This window comes from Emydura macquarii, unplaced genomic scaffold (assembly GCF_026122565.2).
Source record: "Emydura macquarii macquarii isolate MOO-44397 ecotype Brisbane River unplaced genomic scaffold, CSIRO-AGI_Emac_v2 contig_705, whole genome shotgun sequence".
In the NCBI taxonomy this organism is placed as follows: Eukaryota; Metazoa; Chordata; order Testudines; family Chelidae; genus Emydura; species Emydura macquarii.
The window spans coordinates 3,543,986-3,568,010 of record NW_027130842.1 but is presented as its reverse complement, the minus strand read 5'-3'; the positions used below and the strand labels follow the sequence as shown (position 1 = coordinate 3,568,010).

General features: G+C 42.8%; 1 long non-coding RNA gene across 1 annotated transcript in view; it reads right to left on the bottom strand.

Annotated features, from left to right (window-relative positions):
* Positions 1-17,734, bottom strand: part of LOC137149152 (uncharacterized) — a 28,486-nt gene extending 10,752 nt beyond the window's left edge. The window contains exons 1-2 of the long non-coding RNA XR_010918681.1: positions 17,690-17,734; positions 8,003-8,102 (exon numbers count right to left, since the gene is read on the bottom strand). This is a non-coding gene — a long non-coding RNA (uncharacterized lncRNA). The remainder of the gene's footprint in view (positions 1-8,002; positions 8,103-17,689) is intronic.
* Between the last annotated feature and the right edge of the window lie 6,291 nt (positions 17,735-24,025).

Sequence of the window (24,025 nt, the reverse complement as noted above, 5' to 3'; positions counted from 1 at the left end):
TTCAGGATTTGTAGATATCTTCCAAATCATTTAGTATCCCAATGCTCACAATCAGTGAATAGTATGACCCCACAAACAAGACGAGCTAATTCACCATATATTCACAAAAATATTCTGAAATCAATTTTGTAGCACTTCTTCTTGACATTTAAAAAGATGCCTGTTTGTAGCAGGGCTGCCTTACCTGGTCCAGCTTCAGGATAGCCACAGCCTCAGTTTCCCGTCTGTTCCAGGGGGCCAATCATTTGCCTGCATTCACCACCATATATAAGCTGCTAACCCATCTACCCAGCCTATGAAGACTCACTGCCACACCCAGAGTCTTTTTCCTAGCACAATTTTATTCTCCAAACCATAGAATTTAGGCAAAACACAAGAACGGTTTCTCAGCCCACCCTAGACTACCATTCCCAGAGGCTTTTTCCTCTTTGCCTCTCAAAGAGAGCTGTCCCTTCTGCAGCTCCCTCTCAACTGAACAACTTGCTGGCTTTATAAGCACTTGGGCCAAGATTCACAAAGGTATTAGGGCATCTAAGCTTCAGACTAATGTGCCTAAATCTCAGTTTTGGCTCTACTGGGACCTGCCGAACCTTGTAGGTGCCAAACTCACTCGGCACCTAAGTTTTTAACGTAAAAGTTCCTTCAGTGCCTGAGTTTCAGCTGCTGGGCATGCACACCGCTGTCTCCTGCTAGCCCAGACACCTATTTCTACCTATGCCCCAGAGCAATTAATGGATTGGGGGAAAGACAGATGTTCAGCTGCCTAAGTCACATGTGGGGCCAAGTCAATAGGTGTCCTCAGAGCACATCTAGATCGGATCTCATTCTGTCGGCTATAGATGTCTCCTTGTGTCCCTTGGCTTCTCTTATCAATTTTCTACAATTCCTAACTTCTGATTTATATTCATATTGTTAAGTTACCTTTCTTCCAATTGTTTTATATATATTATATATTTTATACGTGCCTTCACTTCCCCTTCTAAACTAGGTCAGTTTTTAACCACTGTGGTCTTCTGTGACTGTGGCTTTTTGGGTATCTAGTAAGGTGTTCTTAAATGGTTCCCTATTATCATTCATATTTTTCTGATTAAATTCTTCCTCCTAGTTGATTTGGCTCATAACTGTTTTCAGTTGTGAAACTGACCCTATTAAAGCACCAAGTATACATATTATTTGTCTGGATTTCACTTTGCTTGACATTCTGAGACGTAAGCTAGAGAAAGACAGGCTCGGCAGAACTACCAGTAAGTAAAAACATATCTGGTTTAACAGCCACAAACAAAGCGTAACTATTAATGGAAGGATGTCGGATTGGAGGGAGGTCTCAAGTGGGATTCCAGAGGGATCTGTCTGGGTCCAGTGTTGTTTAACATCTTTATTAATGACCTGGATGTAGGTATAGAAAGCATACTGATCAAGTTTGCAGATGACACAAAGGCAGGGAGCTTTGCCAATAGGATCTTGATACACTAGAGAAACGGGCTATAGACAACAAAATGAAATTCAACAAAGACAAATGTAAGGTGCTAGCTACACTTAAGGAAAAAAATCCAAATGCACAAATACAGAATGTGGGATAACTGGCTTGGCAACAGCACTGCTGAGAAGGATCTGGGAGTCATGGTGGATCACAATCTCAACATAAGTCAGCAATGCGATGAAAAAGCAAATGCAATTCTAGGCTGCATTAACAGAAGCAGAGCATGCAAGTCATGGGAGCTGATAGCCCTGTCCTACTCAGCACTGGTTTGGCCTCAGTTGGAGTACTGTGTCCAGTTTTGGACGCTAATGTATAGAAAGGATTTAGAGAACTGGAAAGGACCGAGAGGCGAGCAACAAAGATGATCAAAGGGATTGTATGAAAGCCATATTTGAAAAAGCTGAAGGAACTGGGTATGTTTAGTTTGGAAAAAAGGAGATTAATAGGGAGTGTCATAATGCTCTTCAAATATTTGAAAGGCTGTCATAAAAAAGATGGAAAAAAGTTGTTTTCTCTTGCCACAGAGGGCAGAACAAGAAGCAAACTACAGCATAGCAAATTTAGATTAAATTTCAGGAAAAAACTTCCTATCTGCAAGAACAGTAGAATCAAGGAACAGACTGTGTAGGGAGGCTGTGGAAGTGCCTTCACTGTAGGTTTTCAAAAGAAGGCTGGATAGCCATCTGTCTTGGATGGTATAGATCATAGTTTCTCAACCTGTGGTACGTGTATCCCTGGAGGTACGTGAGACACAGGCAGGGGGTACCCAGGGAAAAACAGAGTGAAGACGAGGCAGTTGGTAGCTGCCGACTTTTGGGGAAGCCGCGTGGCAGCAGCACACTTCCCACCCGGCCCCAACTCCCAGATGGGAGGTGTGTTGCAGCACCCGGCTTCTGGGGAAGGCAGCTGGCAGCCCCCTGCTTTCCGCCTGGTTACAGCTCCCAGGTGGGAGGCGGGCGGCAGTCTCCCACTTCCTGCCGGGTCCCAGCTCCCAGGTGGGAGCCCAGTGGCAGCCTCCTGCATCTTGCAAGCTGGCCTCGCAGCTGGGTGGCAGCCACCTGTGCCCCAGCTCCAAGCCAAGGGACAGCCTCAAGCGCCCCTGCTTGAAGACAGGCAACAGCCGCCTGCCCACATCCATGGGTCCAGCCGGCGCAGAAGCCTCTTCTGCCCCAGCTTGGATTGGGTGGCAGCCCCCCTCCCAGGCTCAAAGCCCAGTGCCCAGAAAACTTGTCAATTTCACTGGTGCAGCTGAGCAGTGAAATTGACATCTATGACAGCCCCAGATTTCACCAGTTACCCTCTCTCTCTCTCTCTCTCTCTCACCCCTTCCTCCTCTCAAATCTATGGCATAAAATTTGGCATGGCGCTTTATATTCACTAGCATTGGCATGCCACTCAAAGCCTCCTAGCTTTGGTCAACATCACCTCTAGGCCAGGTACATACTTGCGCACCCCTGGTGTAAAGGTGGTAACCCTCCCCACACTAGATCTGACATCTGTCATATCACGGCCTTATATACTCAGCCCTTCTTTCAACATATGGCTCACATTAATCTGTAAATTTAAAATCCCGTGGAAAATTGAGTGTTGGGGTACCTATTAAAATTTTCAGAAGTTAGGGAGTACTTGCTACTTAAAAGGTTGAGAAACACTGGTATAGACACAACAAATCCTGCATCTTGGCGGGGGACTAGACTAGATAACCTTTGCAGTCCCGTCTAATCCTGTGATTATAAATGTGATAAAGTCATGGTCACTTGTACCTAAGCTATCATAAACTCTTAGTTCTGTGATCAGTTCCTCTTTATCTGCTAGGAAAAGGTCCAATAAAAAATTTCCCCCTATTGGCTGCAACACCTTTTGAGTTGGGAAATTGTCATTCATAATGTTTAGAAATTCCAAGGAAGTTTAGTAGCCTAGGGTCTTCCACATCCCAGATGAGTGCTCTGACCACTGGACTAAAAATTTAGGTCTGATGTGTCACATGACTCACTGGTCATGTGACCTCCATTTTCCTCACATGGGGAGGAGAGTTGGCTATGTCACAGGTGGGACTGAGACCCGTCTCCATTTAAAGGGCCAGTCACTCTGTGACACTTGCCAGCACCAACTGATTAGCCACCAACCTGTAGCGGTCTGAGGAAGCATCTTTCACATAGCAATAGCAGCCCAGTTCTGAACTGGTTTGGCCTCCCTTATGTACATAATATCCTGACACTGGAAAGCTGGGCCAAGCGCCTCAAATAGCTCCATGATGGTTGTATTCCTCATGCAGAAGTTCTGGAGCCACTGCTGGTTATCTCAGGTCTGTGCTTACAGCTCTGCACTACAGCTGCCAGTCCACATATGGAGGAATTCACAGCTATTGCAAACAGCATCAGCTGTCTTCACTCTGCCATATCAGCATGCATGATCTCCTCATCAAGACCCACTGCTGCCAAAATGCCCTCCACCTGCATCTTACTGCATTCAAGCCAAAGCAGGAATGGGTCATTGTCCTGAGCTGGATCCAAGCCGGGCACCAGCTGGAATGGACAATAGCGAGGAGTGTGCAGAGCCAGAATTGCTTTCGTTTACTGTGTTGACAAATATCACAGTTTCAGAGTAACTGCACATCTCTCTCCTTCTATGGTCCACTCCAGGAGTTCCCAGTCAGATCTAAGATCCCCAGCTGTCACATGTCTTTGGGAGGGATCCCTGTCCCACTGCTTTCTGACCAAAGTAGGTGGAGACTGCACAGCTCTCTACCTTACACTGTGATATGCCCAGCAAATCAGACTGCCTAAAGGTCAGTGCCTGTGCTTTGCTTTCTCGCCGAGGGCTATGAACTGTGTATTGCCTGGAGTTACAAGTTACCACACAGCTTTGTCTAAGAAAGCACATTTATTCTTAAGGTGCAAGCATTACAGAGAAAAAAAAATAATAAAAACCAACAAATAGATTTAAAGATAACCAACTATCCAAGGGTCACCCATCAGTCTTATGTGGTCCTAATAAGCCAAAATATTTCCAACCCTTCCACAAGAATTGGGGTCCCCTTTGGACAGAAGCTCCTATCTGCTTGCTAGATAAGAAAGAAGGCCCTGAGTCAGTTTAAACACAGCCTTTTTTTTTTTTTTTTTTTTTTTTTTTTTTTGCCAAAAGCCCTTTCTTCCTATGTTGGTCTCTGGAAACCAAGTTTGAATTAGCATATGCAAGCCTCCCCAGGATGATACCTCTCTGGAGGTGTTTACCACCTAAGTGATTCACTCTGATCATCCCCCACTGTTTCTGGTTCCTGAAGGAGTTGTGATATCCCTCCCTGCTGGAGTTGCATACAATCCCTGGCCCACAGTGAGACAGAAACTTAATATAATGTGGTTCCCAAAAATATTGCATGGGATTGCAGTATCTGTCATAGCGAGCTAACAGCACTTCTCAGGAAAGACAGACACGTTCTCCCATGATATACCTCAGAATGATTCTTACAGCAGCTCAGCCTGATGCAGTGCTATTATGTGGCACATCTGATGTCTGTTGGGATGGACGTATACAAGCAAGAGGCTGATGAGTTTTCTTAACGTAGACAGATTTTGATGGAGTTATGTGCACAAGATGAGCATCAGACATTAGAGTCTACTTTTGAAAAGTCAGTCTTTGGACAATGTGGTTAGTGGAGGAGGTGTAAAGGAGAATGAGCTCAAGTTGTGATTTTAATGAATAAGTATCAAATTTATGCACAGAAGTGTGTACTTGAGAGCAAAAGGTAGACAAGAAAGCACATGCAATCAGTGACTGAGCACAGAACTGGAAGCTAGAAACTCCTGAGTTATAATCCTGACCCTGCCAATGATTCATTGTGTGTCCTTGAGCAAACCACTTATCCTGTCTGTGCATAAGTTTCTCCATAAAATGGGGACCATAATATAGGCTTGCCAAGCTCACAGGGCTGTTGCCAGGCTTAATGTCTGTAAAGCACTTTGAAGATGTAGAGTTACTAAATTATAATCAGTACTTAGTTATAATTGGTATCTAAAGCTGGCAAACAACTACTGAAGCTGTTCTTCTTCATGATACCACCACACCCTTTTCCAAAGACAACACCCAAGTAGCACCGTGCATTTACTAAAGACACCACCAGTCTCTCCTGGAGAAGAATTCATTAGTCATTTCTATTCCCTTGTGCCTCAAAACCCCAATCTGCTCACCTCACCAGATATCCAGGTGGCTGGAACATATAAAGTAAGCCTTTCCTAAAAATGAATAAATAAAAAAATCCTCTGTTTTACAGAACCAGTGACACCAAAGATACTGAAAACAACAAAAAGCAATAGAGCTACCTTATCACTAAGCAAGAAGCTTGCAATTTATTTTGCTGCTGGTTCAGAAGAGCTGGTGAATTGCCAGGGAGAAACTGTACATAGTGTCATAACAGATAAGCAATGTTTTTGCTTTCTTACCATTGTGCCTTTTTATATTTTTGCAGGTTACATTTAAAGTTCTGAAGCGTTGTACGTTAAAGTGTTTAAATTAAAGTCTACTGCAATAGATCTTGTATCAATCACGCTTCTTTTCCTTCCCTCAACTGAATCTAGAGATGTCATTGAACTAAGGGAAAAACTATTAATTATTAACAGAACTGTAATATTAAACTGTAATTCTCTCCATTTGCACTACAGCAGTGACTAACTCCACTTTTTGGTTGGGACGTTTGCTGCACCATGCTGTATATGTACAAGATCCATTTGTTTTGGTAACTGTCGCAACACAACCTCTCATTATCACAATCAGAGAAAGTGAATCATGAGGGTGTTGGTTTCGGATCAGCAGTACAGCTCAAAGAGACATTGCATTTCATTCTCCCATTAAACAACAGGAAGAATGTAATAAGCCCAAGCACTAAGCTATAAAATGTGCATTTTTAGAAAGGAAGGAAATATTCAAACAACAAACAATGTACAGAATACTGGAGAAATGAGAGCAAGGCTGAGTCTTGAAAGGATTTTTGTGACTAGCCAGAGATGCAAGATTTAGTCCTTGAACAACCCCTATTGAATACATGACATGTAAGTTATAATTACCTTTGTCAAAATTAAGATGGCCTGTATTACACAAAGGCAGATTTTGGGGGCATATCAGGAGCAAGGCAGCAGTCACTTGGCGAACAGTTGGTTTTTAATATTTTAATGTTTTCCATAGAATTTGCAGCTTTGAAATCTGGGACTAGTTTTGGAGGTAGTAAACATACTCAAGTAAAAGATTAATTTTTATCCCGATGCAGAATGTTTTGGTTTTCTAAACCAGAACTAAAGAAAAGTATGCTTCCCATAGCTAATATTTATACAGTTCCTCCAATTGTCTATGACTAAAACCAGGAAATGAAGAGAGGCCAGTACTATATTATTAATTATTTATATTACAGTAGCACTCTGAGTCCCATTTTGCTAGGCTATGTAAAAATTACATAACGAGAGAGTCTTGCCCCCAAAGAATTTACAGTGTAAGATCCTGATCCCGTAAAGCCCTACGCATTTACTTAATTTCATGCACTGTGTGTAATCCCATCGAAGTCAATGGGACTACTTCCAGGGCATGAAGTTAAGCACATGCAGAGAAAAATGTGAAAATATGGACTTCAAAGGCTCAACATCTGGAAGCCAAATAAACAGAGCCCAACATTATTGCTTGTTAAAAATCTCATTTTTAATCCAATTGTGATTTTGGGGGCCAGATTAATGATTTTTGTATGGTTGGGATTGGCAACACTGAACTTTGCCTGGTCAGAATGAACCATGAAAAGGGCATTAACTTCCCATCAGAGTCTTCAGATCCTAGAACTGACTGGGACATTTTACTAGATTCCCTAGGCTATATAACTTTTGATAGTTTCTTGTGGGATTAGGTAGCGCTCACCATCTGGGCCCAGCCACGTTCTCATCATGGCCTCAGTCTCTGGCAAGCCCTGGTTTGAAGGCAGAAAGTTGTGGAGTCGTTCTCTAATTAAAGGTAAGCCTTGGGCTCGGGTATGTATACCCTCCAATACCTTCTATTGACTATTGAGTGCCAATATATTGTCCTGCCACACTGAATCTGTAATGAATATCCATCTCCACTTTCAATGCAAAAAAAAAAATGTTTTTTACACTATGGAAAATAAAAGTACATAGCACAGATTAAAAAAAATCAAAATCTTTCCAAATGATGTATAAATAGTATCTGTAGGGGCTCAGAATCTGCTGATTTTCATTCACCCTCTCCCTACCCCACTAAACAATAAGCAGAAACCCAAACAGTCAAAATATCAATTTTTGTTAGTTTTACTAGTTTTACATTTACTATAATATATGGGTTTTTAAAGCTATTTAGATTTTGGGAACTGTATTTCTCTTTAACAAATAAATTCTCTTTTCAAACAGTTTAACAGAAGGCAAAATTATTTTCTGATTCTCTTAAAAACCATCCCAGTGTTAGTTGATTAGCATCTTTGGTGACAGACTCAGCACAGAGGCCAAGGATTGGATGATCCCTGGAAACTGAACTAACCTGTCACCCATATGGTGGTCCTTCCAGATCAAGCCTGAAGTACAGTCGTTAAGTTTCTGTGGTGGGGAAGCCTGCACTGTCACTTCCCATGCTGTACCTGCTTTGTGAATACAGAAAGGATTTAATCATTTGGCATGTTTTATGAGAAAGGAATTCATAGGTAAAGTTCAAATAAAACAAGGAGAGATAACAATGGATCCTAGTGTCTGTCTTATCTTGGAACATTTTAGCTTGTGTTGGTCTGTGTCAGAACTTCATAGATTCACAGAGTTTAAGGCCAGAAGGGACTGTTACAATCATATAGTCTAGCCTTCTACAGAACACAGGCCATAAATACTCCATCCTCACCTCCATTGGCTACTGATCTGGGCAGTGGAGGGGACTGGGAACAGAGACAGGCAGCAGAGAGACTGACTGTAAGCTTGCAGAGCAGACTGTCACCCATTGGCAGTGGGAGCTATTGCAATTTAAGACTGCCAGGAAACATGACCGAGCTTGCAAATGGGTGTGTCAGCGAGATCTACTTTTATGCCCCCATTGATGTCAAATTGTCCATGGTAAAACTTCTGTTGACTTACTTAAATGGGAACAGGAGAAAGCCCCTGATTTTCACCCATTTTCCCAGCATAATTTTCCAGGCATAAAGAGGTTGTGCATAGTCACATGAGGCCTGATCTTGCCCCCATTGAAAATAAATAAGTGGTACAGGATCAAGCTCACACTGAGTCATTGTTTCAGCTCAGATTGGAACCTATGATCCTCATTGTTTCCTATTCTTTTTTCTAACCACTAGGCAGTTGGCCCTCCCTTATGATGCAGCATCAATCCTTTGCTCTATAAATTTGATTATGTGTCAGTGGTTTTCCATCCTAAAGTTGTCATATAAAAGCACATACATACAAATTATTTTTTTACCAATAAAGCTCACAGTCATACTGCCATCATTTAAGGAGTAGCAAAACATGACACTCACTAATTATATGTCACTTGTATAATACAGATTCTGAATTCATTATTCACTAATTAAATACTACTCAACATCTGTCATTAGAACATACTGCATGCATATGTTTCTCATTAAATAGGTATATAAATGAACTTGCTATAAAGGTGAGTAAAGTGATGACAACCAGTACATCTTTCTAAGGGCTAAACTCCATTTTTGTGTTTACTTTTTTTGGCATATATTTGTCCAGAGAAATTACAAGCAATCTTTTATTCATCTTATTGGAAAACTGGTTCTCTGAAAATATTGTAACAAGTTTGAACACTACTATATATCATTCCAAGAAATTCCTTGACTCTTAGCCATCACAAATGTAAGTCAATAAACACAAGTTAGTTGCCAGGGCATCTTTTTTAATCTGAAGGTATATGGGAGTTACACATATTAATCCTCGATGGTTCCTAACTCTGAGACACTGCTCTAGTGCCTGACACTTATTTATCATCAAAATATCATAAAAATATTATTTTAATTATTTTGTTAGCTTCAGAAAAGGAAATGCAGCATGTTTGGATAGATTTAGCATGGAAATTGATAATCCTAGCTCTGCCGGTGATATATTGTGTAGCTTTGGGCAAGTTACTTGACCGCTTTGCATCTCAATTTCCCTGCCTGGAAAATGGGGATAGTAATGCATACCTTCATATCTCATTGAGATGTAGCTATGATTAATTAGTTAATGTTTGTAAAACACACTGAAGATGTGAGGTACTATATACCTGCTCAGCATTATTATTATAATATATACATATCAAGTTACTCAGTTAGCTTCCAGTATAAAATCCATTCACTTTGGCCAGGATCCAAAAAAGGGACTTAAGTGTTGGAAAATTCAGATAAATGTTTAGGCACCTAGAGGATCACAGGAACAGCTCTGATCCAAGAAGCCGGAGTTAGACACCTAGGTTCCCTAGACAATGAATGTAGAGAGATAGGCATGTTAGAAGGTGAGCCACAAAACCGAACACTAAGCGGCTTCTGGACTAATCAAATCAATGGCAGATGCTGATGAGAGGAGTAAGTGTGTGTCAAGCCTGGTCCCTCTCACAGACACAGGTGCCTACGTCTGTTTGTGATCCACAAGCTGGGGAAAGATAGGTGTTCCTTCACTTAACTCATATACAGGGCCTCATCCAGTAGGTGTGTTGAGAGGTTGCCTATCTCCATACAAAACAGCTGGGGTGGGGAGAGAGGAGGAGGACCTATCCTATTACCTTTAGCCCAGTGGTTAGGTCATGACCCCAAGATGGGGGAGAGTACCTATATAAGTTCCCCATCTGCCTATTGAAGAGAACGGATTTGAAGAGGGCTCTGCCACCTCTCAGGTGAATGCTCTAATCACTAGGATATATTAATGTGAGGCTTCCTCAGTCCCTGACATTGAAATTGGTCCACTTTAATTAAATATTAATTGGGACAAAGAAATAGCAAGACACTATTTCTTGGTGGAGTTGGGCAGCCTCTGAGCATGCCTATTTCATTCACAAAGTGCAAAACTGAGTGCAGGGTGAATTAAACAAATGAAACTTTAAACCCTATGGACTGCTCTATCCATGTCACCAAGTTGCTTCCAACCTAATTCCCTGTTCACACGTTTCCTGTTCCATAGGTATCACTTCAATAACAGTCCCTCCAGGGAACACTGGCCCTCTGACTCCAGTTCCATTGATCATGATACATCTTCCCTTTTGTTACAAATACTTTAATATAAAAATTAAAACCAAATAATTTGACTCCCAAACCCTGACTCTGTGTCCCTTCAGTCAGAGGTTCATAGCACATAACTGAATTGGAGTCTCATCTATATCACAGACTCAGCTGGTTACGTAGTCTTTAAGATAGTGAGATCATTCTCAGAGTGGTCACCTGTTGAGGAGACCAATCTCTGTCTCTGAGTCTAGCAAACACTCTCTTCTTGTAGCCTCTTCCCTCCCTGTAGGGGATGGCCCCTCTATGGTTCTTTGTCTCTCTATTCTGCGATGATCTCTGTAAGTTCTTTCTGGGTCTCTGCTGGCTTGTAAGTGCCTCCTATTCCTTCAGATTGCTTGTCCCTCCTGAGTGGTCACCCCATATGACCTGTGTAACAGTGCACTGCTCACAATTCCTTTAGTTCACTCCTTTTGATTTCTTTCTAATGGCTGGATCCTCACAGGAAAGTCTGTCTCCAGGGCCAGTAGGTCCCTGGCTGACCTGTGTTGGCTATCTCCTTTAAGCAGTATTGCCATCCTTCCAGCTGTCACAGGTCACACCTCATTGGTAGCAGGGTTTTAGTCTTTCATCACATCTGTGCCTGCACTAGACTGTTTTGGCACCCCGGTGATGGGGTGTTCCTGTGTGCCAAAAACACTGACAAGAGGTCTGAACCAGAAGAAACAGCCTGTGTAACAGTCGCTTAGCCCTTTTCAAAGCTGTTTCCACCTTGCCATTACACTGTGGGTTTGCTGGGAAGGAGGTGTGGTGATGAAACTCTCATGTGTGCAAATTCCTTGAATACTTCTAAGGCAAATTAGGATTCATTGTGGCTGACTACAGTTCTGGAATGCCATATCTCACAAAGTGGGCTTTCAGTTTGCCCATAACTGACTTGCTTCTTATCAGACAGCGCATCAGCCTACCAAAAATTTGAATTGTAGTCCACTGTAATCAAGCATTACTTTTCATTGAAGGTAAAGTCCACTCCCTTGGTCAGGTGGGCAGCTCATAAGGTAACAGAGTCTCTTTCTGCTGTCCGTTAACACGCAACTGACAGGCGTCACACTCTTCTATCAAGGAGTGGAGTTGTGTATCCACTCTTGGCCAGTAAACTCACTCTCAAGCCCATCTAAGACTGCTATGAATGCCCACATGTGAGGCATTTATTTTTGCATGATACCCTTACATACTGAGATAGGGAAGGGACAACAGCTATCTGTCCTCCAAATATAGTTCCATCCCGCACACTCAGCTCATCTTTAATTTAAAATATGGTTCTGCTTCTACTTGTTCTTGACCCTGCTAGCATTGCACAGCATTCACAGAAGCTAACACTCTGACCAGGGAGGCGCTGACTTTTGTTTTTGTCGGTGAGTGCTCCTCTCCGCCCCATCCCCTGAGGTGCCCCCCACCTGCTCCTTTCTGCTCCCTCCTGCCTTAAGGGCGAGTGACGGGGTAGAGGGGACAGAGAGGAGCAGGTGGTGGGCATGTGGGCTTTGGAGAAAGGGGCAGGGCAAGGGCAGGAAAAGGCTGAGCAAAGGTGAGACCTTGAAGGGAAGAGGCCAAGCGCCAATGGGGCCTCAAGGCAGAGCAGGGGTGAGGGCAGGAAAAGGCTGAGCAAAGGCAGGGCCTCCAAGGGAAGAGGCCAAGTGTCAGCAGGCAGAGTGGGGGTGGGGCCATGGTCCGGGCACTGGTGGGCCACCCACTTCTTAGGAGCTTCCAGCAGCAGCATTCCAAAGGTGGCGGGTCAATACATCTCCAAAGGGAGGTGAGCCGCACCTGGCATTTCTTACCCCATTTTGGGAGCTTAGCCTCCTCAAACCTCTTATACTCACCAGCCCTGCTGTGGCTCGTGGGTGCTGAGCACTGCCTATTTTGTGTGGTGGTGGTGTTTTGTTTGCTTGAGCCCTAGAGCGCCCATGGAGTTGGCAGGGGAGGGAGCCTAAGCCCCTTCCCTCCATAATCCTTAGTTGCCAATCTTCCCTTGGGATTCACAGCCGTGAACCCGCTCCAGGAGTTAGTTGCCTACCCCAGACCTCTGTCACATGCAAACAGGAAGGACATGTGGTGCCTCACAATAAGCCTCTGGCTCGTGCACTTGGACAGGAGGTAGCAAGGCTGGTTTAGATCCTTCCTCTGCTTGATTCAGAGTCGCAACCTGTAAATAAGTCTCCCAACCTGTAAATAGGTCTCCCAAGTAGCTAGGCTACAGGATAAATCACTCTGTAGCTCACTGAATATTTAATTATTTATACCAAGTAGAAAAGCTTCAACAAGAAGAAATTGAGAGCCACCTCCCTACTCCACAATAACCTATAGCCTAGTGGCTGGGGCATTTACCTGGCTTTAAGTTGCTACCCCACACTAGGCAGGGATTTGAACTCATGTCTCCTACATTCGGGCTGTAGCCACTGGGCCATATACAGTACAAGTGTGGGTGGCACCATTACTTTCTCTGTGTTTTGTGCAGGGTCCAATCAGCCTGTGAGCACACCTACCAGACTGGGTGTTGGGCGGTAGGCATGGGCAGCTCAGCACTGTCAGGATTTAGATAGATTTGTGCATACCCCCAGCAGAAATTTTGGTTCCTAGGGGATTTTACTGTCATCACCTTGGGTGCTTAGGGACTGAGGAGTCTACAGGGATAGGCAACAGCTGAGCAATAGTTTTGTGAATGCCTGTGGTGCCTAAATATTGGACATATGCACATAAAAGGGCAGTTAGATGCCTATGTCCCATTTGTCAACATAGCCTTCGGTGCCCAGTGGTAAGAGCTCAGCATGTCACAGGATTAGGAATAAATGTGTGAGATCTGAGTGCATGGACATGTGGAGGATCTCTTCTTTGGGAGAGGATGAATTTACAATGTAGCATAATAAGGAAATATCTGAACTGGGCACTGTGTGGTGCTTTAAGACAAAAGGTACAACTGTATGGAGGAATTTTCAGATGGGACCCAGCTCTCAATGACACTTAGTGGGAAGTGGGTGCCTAATTCCCTTAGTCTCCTTTGAAAAACGCATATTTAATTTAGATATATGTAAAGCCCGGCACTAAGGACCATCTCTAACAAGCTTGTCACTTATCCTAAGCAACCACTCTAAAGTGTGCTGACAGCTTCCAGTATTAATATTCAGTTTATGCCTCCATTAAACAGCAGTTTTTTCCTGGACCCATGAGCAACAGCATAAGACAGGCTTCACTGTCTTTTATAGTCCTCTCTAATTTTATGGAGGGTCTGGAAAACTTTTCAATATAAGGAGGTTGGAATTAAGGAGCAGATACGAAACATGGCTGAGATTCCATATTCTCTGCAAGACAGGTCTATATATAAGTGGGAATGAGATTTAAATGAGGTCACTCCTTTCCCAAGGTTAGGAAGAGGCATGAAAGAATGTTGCGCCAATGGCCTCATCTTTCCCACAGACTAAAATATTACACAGATTTCTTGAGCCTCCTATACCTTTATTTAGAACTGGGTTGCAAGTCCTGTTGCCTAACACTGGGATTTATTTGTGACATTCTGGAGATGGAGGGCAGATACAACCCAAAGGTCTGAGAGATGTAAACAGCTATATTATAAATAGTACGACATAAATGGGCCTGCATGTACTCATACTAAAGCCAAAGGCAAAACGTCCATTGACTTTAGTGGCAGTCAGACTGTGTGCATATCTTTAGTGAGCAAATGATCATCTAAACTGAAATAGAGGGGAAAAAATACATCCCCTGATTGTATGTTGTTTATTATTATTCATATTGCAGTAGCACTTAGGAGCTCCCATCATGGACCAGGACCGTGCTGTGCTAGGTACTGAACAAACATAGCACAAAAAGGCAGCAGCTACCCCAGAGGGCTTGCAATCTAAGCATAAGACAAAAGACAATAGGTGGATAGAGACAAACAGAAGGGGGAGCCCAAGGAAACAAGGGGACATTACTGATGAATTATTGAATATTTAGAGTCAGAGAACTAATAGTTTGTATAGGTACCTGCTTTAGCTCTAAAGAGTGTGTGTGTTCGTTCATAATTTCCCTGGGAAAAGATTTGTCTCTCCCTATGATAAATCTCTACAACCCAAAATAAGTCATTGGAAATTTAAAAAAAAAAAAAAAAAAAAAGAGAGAGAAAGAAAAAGAAATCTGATTTGATTATCTGGCTTGTTTGTGTAGGGAAAAAGGGGGAAAAAAGGGAGAACCAGGTGTTCAGGTAGGTAAGATTGCAGATTGATTCCAAAGTGGTATGTCCAGTATTCTGGGGAGAAAGCAATTCTCCAAGGACTACGTGTGAGACTATGGTGATGTTGGTGTCTTCAGTGCTGAATGGGCTCTTAGAGTACTTGCTTGTGGTGCTGAATGTAATAAAAATAACATGCTAGGAATGTCAAATGAGAATAATATAAGCACAGTTTTGAGACTATCTAGAAGCCATGCTTCCAAAGCTAGTGCAGCTTTGTGTTTTAGGATGTGACAGAAGTTATGTCTACACAGCAATGTAAACCCATGCTAATCCCCATTGCATCTACACTGCAATTGTACTAACCTAGGGCTCAGACCCAAGGTCCCCAGACCCTGCTAAACTGGCGGGTCCAAGCCTGAGTCAAATCAGGACCCAGGGTTGCAGCCCTATTGGTTTGCAGTTTAGATGTAGCCCCGCTTGACTAGAGTCCTGGGCGTCATACAGAAGTATCCCACAATTTCATGGGATAACTTCCTTAGTCTTCTCTATCCCAACAATCTGCAGTCCTCATAGTCTCTCTGGACACAGCGTTGGAGGAGGAGGAGGAGAAGTGTCCTGGTGATTGCAGTCTCACACTGGCAGATGCTTCTCAGTATAATTAACAGTATAATTGGCATAGCTGCTGATGCCCCCTATGTAGGCGGCTGCTTCTGGCGCAGGGCCACAAGCACAGGCTGGTGGGAACAACACCATCATGCAGACCTGGGATGACCAGCAGTGGGTCCAAAAGCACATTCAACATCCATTCTATACCTGTATTTTGGGGGACACTAGGCAGGGCCATCCCTAGAAGGATGCGGGGCCCAGGGCAAATCACACAGTGTGAGCCCCCATTAACATTTTTATACAGGTGCAATCTGGGGCTGTCATATTTGTCAATTTCACTGCTCAGCTAGAGTGGGCACCGGGTTTTCAGCCAGGGAAGGGGGCTGCCACCAGGGCAAGCTGTAGGCGGCTGCCACCTGGCTTCCAGGGACTCGGGCGCCTGCCCTGCTACCCAGCTGGGACCCCGATTTACCCTACCCTAGGGATGGCTCTGGTACTAGGGACTATGGAATATGGTTACTTTGATTTGGGTCTGCACACTGCAGCGGGGTCACCAGAGCCCTAGGTTTGAGCACAGGTTAGAAAAGTCTTAACATAGGGTTAAAATACAATGTAGATGCTCAAGCCCAAATTCCCTTACATGAGTCAGCTAACTCAAGTCCCGCTAATCCTGGGTTTGCAGTGTAGACATACCCAGCGAGAGAGAGAGAGATGGGGAAGCACAAGGGGAAAAAAAAGAACATTCCACCAAGTGGAAAGTCATATGGAAAGTGATAGAGAGGAGGCCAGGAACAGAGTGAAAGAAAACAGGTGATTATGGAGGTCACAGAAATAAGTGCATGGGGGTCAGGGCCCAAGCATAATTTTTTCAGGCCCAGTACAAACCTGTAACATGGGCCCCTCCCACAGACATAATGGGGGTTGCAGCCTGGGCTGGCCCCCCCAGGGCTTTTGGGCCCTGGTAAGGTGTTCCCTCCCCCCCATGTGGGGGCCCTGATGGGGGTGAGTCTATGGAAAATTTTGGGAACTGAATTGGAGTGGATTCTGAGATGGAAAGGAAGCTAGACATACTATACTCTCTCTGCTAAGTTTTACAGTTTTGCTTGACTCCTCTAAGCACATTTTTTGTACTGTAAGAAATTTTCCGAGAAATGACTTATTCAGATGCAACATCTGTTTTTAAAAGTGCAACCTACAGTTTCCTGATTACACAGCTGATTTGATAGAGATATAGAAAAAATCAAATAATTTGCCCCAGTTCCCTCACTAAATCAGTGGCTCAGTACAGATTAAACCTCACAAATACTCTCAGAACTTTACTCTAAATTCCATACTCGTCTGGTGCTACTTAAAATCATACAAACCAAACATGAAATCCAAGTGCTCCATACTATAGATTGCTTTCCCCCTTTGATGTATCCTTTGGGAACATTTCCCAGTTCTTGGCCAGGCTCTGTTCAAACAGTTTCTCCTAATTGCAAAAACCAGTTTCTGTTCCAGCTTGTAATCAGTGTATCGTTAACAAATCTGCCTCGCCCTGTCCCTTTCCCTTCTCAGTTGGCATCTGTTTACACCACTTACAGAATGGGTGTGTATCAGATGACATTTTGAGATGTCTATCTTCAGTGCGGCTGTTCACAGGTACCAATATCTGCAAATCTAGAGACAGTAAGATATAGAGAAAGAGCTATTGCGTCAGCCAGCAGTTCCTTTTTATTCAGTGTATGAGAAAGCTGGAGGAAGGTCTAACTTCCCAAATTTGCTGACATCACAAAATCTTACCTAGTGTGGGTGGGTGGAGAGCAGTCAGCACTGTGTAAGAGAACAAACACATTCAAAATGTCTTGAGTAGATCAATCTTATTAATCAGTGTTGTACAGTGCTTTGAAAATGTAAAGTGCTATAAGTACTACACATTAGTTATTGTTATTACCAGAGGAGAAGGATGGCTCATGTAATTCAGTGTAGCAAAGCTAAAACCTACAAAACTAAACTAAACAAAACTAAAAGTACAAACCAAAATAATCAATCTGAAAGGGAGCACAATCAGAACAGACTAAGCAAGAAATCAGAAGACTGTGAGATGCACTTTAAGTCTATTTACCTAATGTCGAATACCGCATAAAATATAATGGTTATGTAGCACACTGGCTAATTGCATGTGTGTTTTGTCCCCTTCCAATAGTTGGTCTGTTCAACTTACTTTATCCCAGGCTAAATCCTCCATAGTGCAGTGAGCAGAAACAAGTCTCAATCCCTTGACACACCTACTCCCTTGCTCTCAAGAGCTTGTGGGTGGAGAGTGGGGGGGTATCAGAGCAGCTATTGGCTCAAGTGCAATACTTGTCATGCAAATGAAAAGCTTCGCTATGTATTTATGTGTCCGTACTGTGTTAGTAGATTGGAGGAAGGATAGTCCAGTGGTTTAGGGGGTAGCTTGTGATACTCAGGCAACCTGGATTCAATTTATTGTTCTGTCACTGACTTCCTGGGTGACTTTAGCAAGTCACTTAGTCTGTGCCTCAGTTCCCCAGCTGTGAAAAATGGAAAGAACATTACAGGGGTGCTGTGATGATAAATACATTAAACTGAGGTGCTTAGATTGGAAGCCTAGTAAGTACATTCAGATAGATTATATAGAAGAATTTGGAGGCCACGCAACATTATTTTCATGAATGCAGGTCAGTGTGCAATACAATTCACTCTTGGATCTGCCTATCGCTTTTTACTTTGGCCCAGATTCACAAAGATACTTAGGCTCCTATTCAAGTGCCTAAGTCCCAGTTTTATGCTACACAGATCCTCAAAACTTTCCTAGCCCAATAGGCACCTATACTCACACAGTACATACATTTTCAGGGTAAAAGTTCCCTAGGTGCCTCTGTTTCTGCCTCTGGGCATGCCTACTCTGACCTAAGCCCCAAAACGATTCAGAACCAGGAGAAGATAGGTGTTCACTCACCTATCTCGCATGCAGCAGCCAATCCAGTAGGTGTGCTCAAAGGCCACCTACTGAATTCAAAATCCCATTCAAAATCTGGCCAGAGATGGAAGAGATGCGGGTGGTGCCCACTTGAAAATATTTAGCCCAGTGGTTAGAGCACTAGCTTGGGTTATGGGAGACCCTGGTTCAAGACTCCCTGTCAAGCACTAGGGGAAAAAAGGGATTTGAACAGGAGTCTCCCACCTCCCAGGAGAAGGCTCTAACCACAGAGCTTTGAGATAGTCTGATGTGGGACACCCTCAGTCTCTCCCATGGAAGCTGTTCCACTTTGGATTAAATAATTAAAGAGTCACTGGGCCAGAGAGAGAGAGAATGACTCTGTAGCTGGTTGTTAGGACAGCCACGTGGGAGACCCAGGATTTAGTCCCCTTGCTCCAATGACTATTGAATTACTTATATACACCATGGAACAGCTTCATATAAGCTTTGTGTTTATATGTGCAACACTCCATATGTATGCTGTCCAGGATCAATTCCTTGACTGAGGAACAGTACTTATTAGAATCAAGAACAAAAATCCTAACCACATATAGTCCATTGAGTTCAGCGATAAAATAGTTATCTACAGAACTTCTCTCTAGCCGACGTGAGACCAAATTTACTCAGGCTTTGCTGTATCATCAGATAGTCCCTAGCCTTGACAAACCCTGGGTTTCTACTCAGTTACTGAAATGTTAATAAACAAAGTAACATGTCTCACTGGGTTCCTAGATCACCTGATGTTAGAGATCAAGACCAAAGTAACTTATTCCACTATCTCAAGGAGGTTCAGAGGAAATATGAATAGTGTATGTGAGATTATACTGACACTTGTATTTCTTTCAGAAGCTCCTAAAACCAAACTGTATCCCAAAAATGTAGTGCCACAACTTGGTAATTTCTTTAAATCCTGTATTCAGAGCAGCCACTTTCTCAAGGCAATGATTGACACATGCCTGGCTGGTTGGTTTTATTACACTAGCCCCTCAAGGTGTGGCAGTAATGTATAAAGAAGTGTTGCATATTCTCTTACTTACGCCTGTAAATTCTGGCAGAGTAGTCAGTGCTCACCTGTTTATAGGCAGAACAGTAATCTGTTAAATATGCATCTTTATAACTAGGTGGTATCTAGTCTGGAAAGCATTGTGACACTTAAAAAGCTAGTCATCAGCGAGGCATAGACTAATTTCTTATTGTTACAAGAATATTCTGTGTCATTTGCTTCCATTCTTTCATCAGCTGCAGAATGAAATTATTTTAGCTGGATCTGATCTATGTAAAGCATTGCTCCACCCAACACAGGAGTATTTGGAGTGAAACAGAACATGTCAAACTGGGTTTACTATTTCCCAGCATGCGGGTAGAGCAAAAACTTTTAAAGCTCTCCAGTTGCTGAGCTCTTTTGAACTGCACAGTTAATTCCTTGATTACACACTTGATGGTAAACTACTGAAGCAGCTGTAGTTTTTTCAAATTGGTTAGACACATTCATGAACTCAAGAAAAGATAAAGTTGCTGTACTATTTATGAGATTAGGTGTGGTCCTTTTAATTCAAACCACACACATAGCTCTCCGCGTCAGCCTATGCAGAGGAAGGAGATCAAAAAGGGTTATTATGAAAAGTTCCAACTGTGCATTATCTCTCTCTCTTTTCTGACAATCACATTCCATTTTGTTAAGCCTGGAGACATTTTAGACCCAGAGAAAGAGCAGTGTTGGCTAAGATTTTGGTGTTGAACAGTTTAACTCTGTACCTGCATATCGCTTGTGAAAGAAATAATATCTGATAGTATACATTGTAACAACTTTCATTCCAAAGAATTCCAAACCACTTTATACATAAATCACTTCATCAATGAAATGCAACCACCTGAGAGTGGAATATGGCAACTGATCAACTGCACATATCTGCAATGCACAACCATTAAGGAGAATAAATACTTCACTGTAATGGGTGCCTCAGAAATAATTGAGGCAGACAGGTAAAGATTATTGTATCTGATTGAAATTGTAGGAGGAACTCAGGAAGGTAGCCAAACTGGAATTTGGGAAAGATATCAGGACTAGTGTCGTACTTTTGCAAAGAGAACCATGGGGACTTAAGGGTATTTGGTTTACATCACTTGAGAAAGAATGGACACCTCAAACCAGAATACTTCCTAAAACCATGCTAGGAAACAAATCTTTCAGTGGGAAGAAAGTGTCATTTAAATCATGAACACTACTTACGGACCTGGAGGTCTCCGACAGAAGCTCAGTGCTGCTTATTGTGTGTGTGCTGAAGAGATCACTGTTCTAGGTGGTAATCCTGCAGACCAGTAGACCCCTGAATCCGATGGCAAAGCACTAAGAGGTATTATATGCTCTGGAGTGCACACAGTAGCTGCATGGCCACTCAGGGAATTTCTAGCTCAGCGTTGTCAATTTTCAAGTGTGTGACAAAGCGTCACTTTTTTGTCCGTACAAAGCTAGCAACAACACTCTGAAAAGTGTAGTGAAAGCATCTGTCATGCAGAATGTCACCCATTTTTCAGATTTGCCATGTTTGCTCTCCCTTTGTGAATGTTTCTATTTTCACATGGCTTAAAAAAGAGGCGGGGAGGGGATTTCTCTAAGAAAAAGTGATAATCTCTCAACAGACATAAATAATTTCACTGTGAAAACTGGGAATCATTCTCTCCACAAAAACAGGAAAATGCCAAAATTCACTGGACACCTTGGGTGAAACCCTGGCTATACTGAAGTCAATGGCAACTCTCCTATTGACTTCAATGTGGCCAGGATTTCAGCCCTTCTGTTGTTCACTTAGCTCCAAGGACAGCCTGTAAATCTTTACTTCAAAATATAAAAAGGCTTCAGTGCAGAAAGACTGGCTGGATGGGGCAGGGTAGAGTGGAGAATTTGTTTTGGAGACAACGCAGGGAACTGCATGAACAGCAATTCTGTCCTACTTGTCAGGAGCTAGTCAGGCACTGTAAACCAGAACGAGTGTTATTGCTCATTCAAAGTGGAAAGATCACGTTCTTTAAACTCACATCTATACACCATAGTGCTATAGAATTTGCCATGAACAATACAATAGTTAAAATACGAACCTTCCCAGTGGGACTTCACATTAGATGGTACAACCAATTGCGGATGAATTTACTGTCACCTTCCGTGGTTAGACAGCCACCACATTCCACTCATTTTAGTACTGGGTGAAGTGATTCCCATATCTAGAGCTGCATGTTATCCTCCCAAAGACAAACATGCAAAACAAAGAGATTCCACAAGTTTGAATGCATGGAATTACCTTCCGGTTTTACTCTCAGGGGGAGAAGTTTGTGGAAGGGTACAAGGAGAAAGGGACACAGCCTGCAAAGCCAGTGAACGTGAGGTTCAATGATGAATTTATAGCACAGTCCCTTAGATTCTGGGGCATTCATGGCACCTTCACACTGCCTCTCCCACTGCAATAACTACTTCATGGAGATCCACTCATAACTGAGGGACGTATGCCACATATAATGCTCTACCCCTTCCAACCTGACTGACATACACACACATACCCCACTGTGCTTTCAACCTTGCAGAATTGGTGCAGATGGATAGATCATCTCTAAAGGCAGAAGCCAACATGCAACATACCCACTGGAAGAGATGGTGAAATATTTCTCATCCTACCACTAGTTTAATAAACAGAAGAGAACATTGTTGATTTAGCATGGCTTATGGAGGGCCCTCATTCTGCCAATCCACAATGAGGTACAGTAATCCTTGTCTTTTGGGCCCAATTCACCCATCAAAGGTACAACAATTCCTATGAAGTCAATCCACACTATGCATACATATGAGGGCAGAATTTTGCCCTTTGAATTTCCAGTACACTTCACTCTACACTAGCTTAGTATGCACTGTAATGAGAAGTGCTTTTACTATGAACTTTTAAAACAGTAAAACGAACAATATGGGTGTAGTTCAATGTAGCGTGGCCAGCACCTTATAATCTAAACCAAGGGACATTGTATGTATACACAGTGCATTTTTGTACACATGCGCCATCTGGAGGAAATCTATTACAGCGCTTCAGAAACCAAATTAAATTAGGCCGGTGAAAGTCCATCTGAATAGAAATTAGAGACAGAAAAGACCTGTCAGATCTTCTAGATGATCTCTCTGCGAATACAGGATTATTCTCTATGGTATATGAACAAGTTGTCTTCCTGAATTCATCTCTTCTGTTCTATATAGGTTTTTATGCTATGCTCACTGGAATATCTGAGCACCATCTAGTATTGGAGACTCCATCCATACCTCCATCCTTCTTCAATTTCTGTGTTGATATGGCCAATGTCTATGATAGAAATCTTGGCTCTACTGAAGTCTATGGAAAAAACAGCCATTGACTTCATTAGGACCAGAATTTCTGTGGCTTAGCATACATAATTCAATTTTTGATAGACTGACACTGAGGCTAACATTTTTGTCTCTCACATCAACGCACCAAACATAAGGTACTCTCTCCCTGAAAAACAGACATCCGAAAGATATTAGTTTTTACTAAATATTTGTGTGATTTATGTCTCCAAAGTAATGCTTTTGTTTCAGAGTTAACGGTAATTTCTTGTTTTATGCCCCTAGCATCTCCTATATCACTTCTCAGTTGGAGAGTTCTAAATTTTCCATTTAGGTGCAATGCTTTGCACTGACATACTCTCCAAAAGAATCATTCAGCCATCATGGTTTAACTGACACCACCTTTTATCTCTCATGCAATTCATGCCCTGCAACAAAACAGGGAAACCTGCAGTTGCCAGAGGCCTACTGAAAAGATACTACCCATTTAACTGAATGCAGCACTCTGAAAGTTGACTGAATGAGAAGCACTGTTTGCTATTAATAAATTGTTGGTCATATTTAAAAGGAAAGAGAGAAGTTTTGCAGTCTCCTGATAGTGGCATCATACTGTCAGAAATGTCACAGGGGGTTTGGGAAACCCACAGCTGTTTGAGATCTTTCCTGTTCTTTATTGAACAGAGCTGGAAAGAAAGATCACGTGATCTTTGGGATTTCCACATATATGGCCCTCTTGCCAGTGCGCTCCAAGGTGTGAGCTCCATAGTGCCTTCTAAACTTTAAAGGTGGGCATAGAGGCAGTTACTGGATCCCACTGTTCTAAAATGATGGTACTTAAGCGGCCTGAGAGATTGCAGGTTACCTACCCAGCCCACTAAAAACACTGGAAGGCAGAAGAGGGAGACCGTGGTTCTGGAGGGGAGAAGCAGAATAGGGGCAGAAGATTTGCCACTATGTGAAAGAAGAGGGAGGAGCGATATATGATGGAGGGAGAGTGTAGGAGTCCTAGTGGGGCAACCCCTGGAAGGCAGATGCAGAGAGATGCCCCTTAAGCAAAATTTCACAGACCCTCCAGAAAGGTTACAATAATCCAATCTTGTTCAAAGTTGACATTGGCAAAGATTTTCTGATATGGTCTGGCCACCAAGTGCTGCGCAGGCAGTGCAAAGTGGGTGGATTCTGTCCATAAATGGCCAACAGAGAATTCCCCTTGTAGA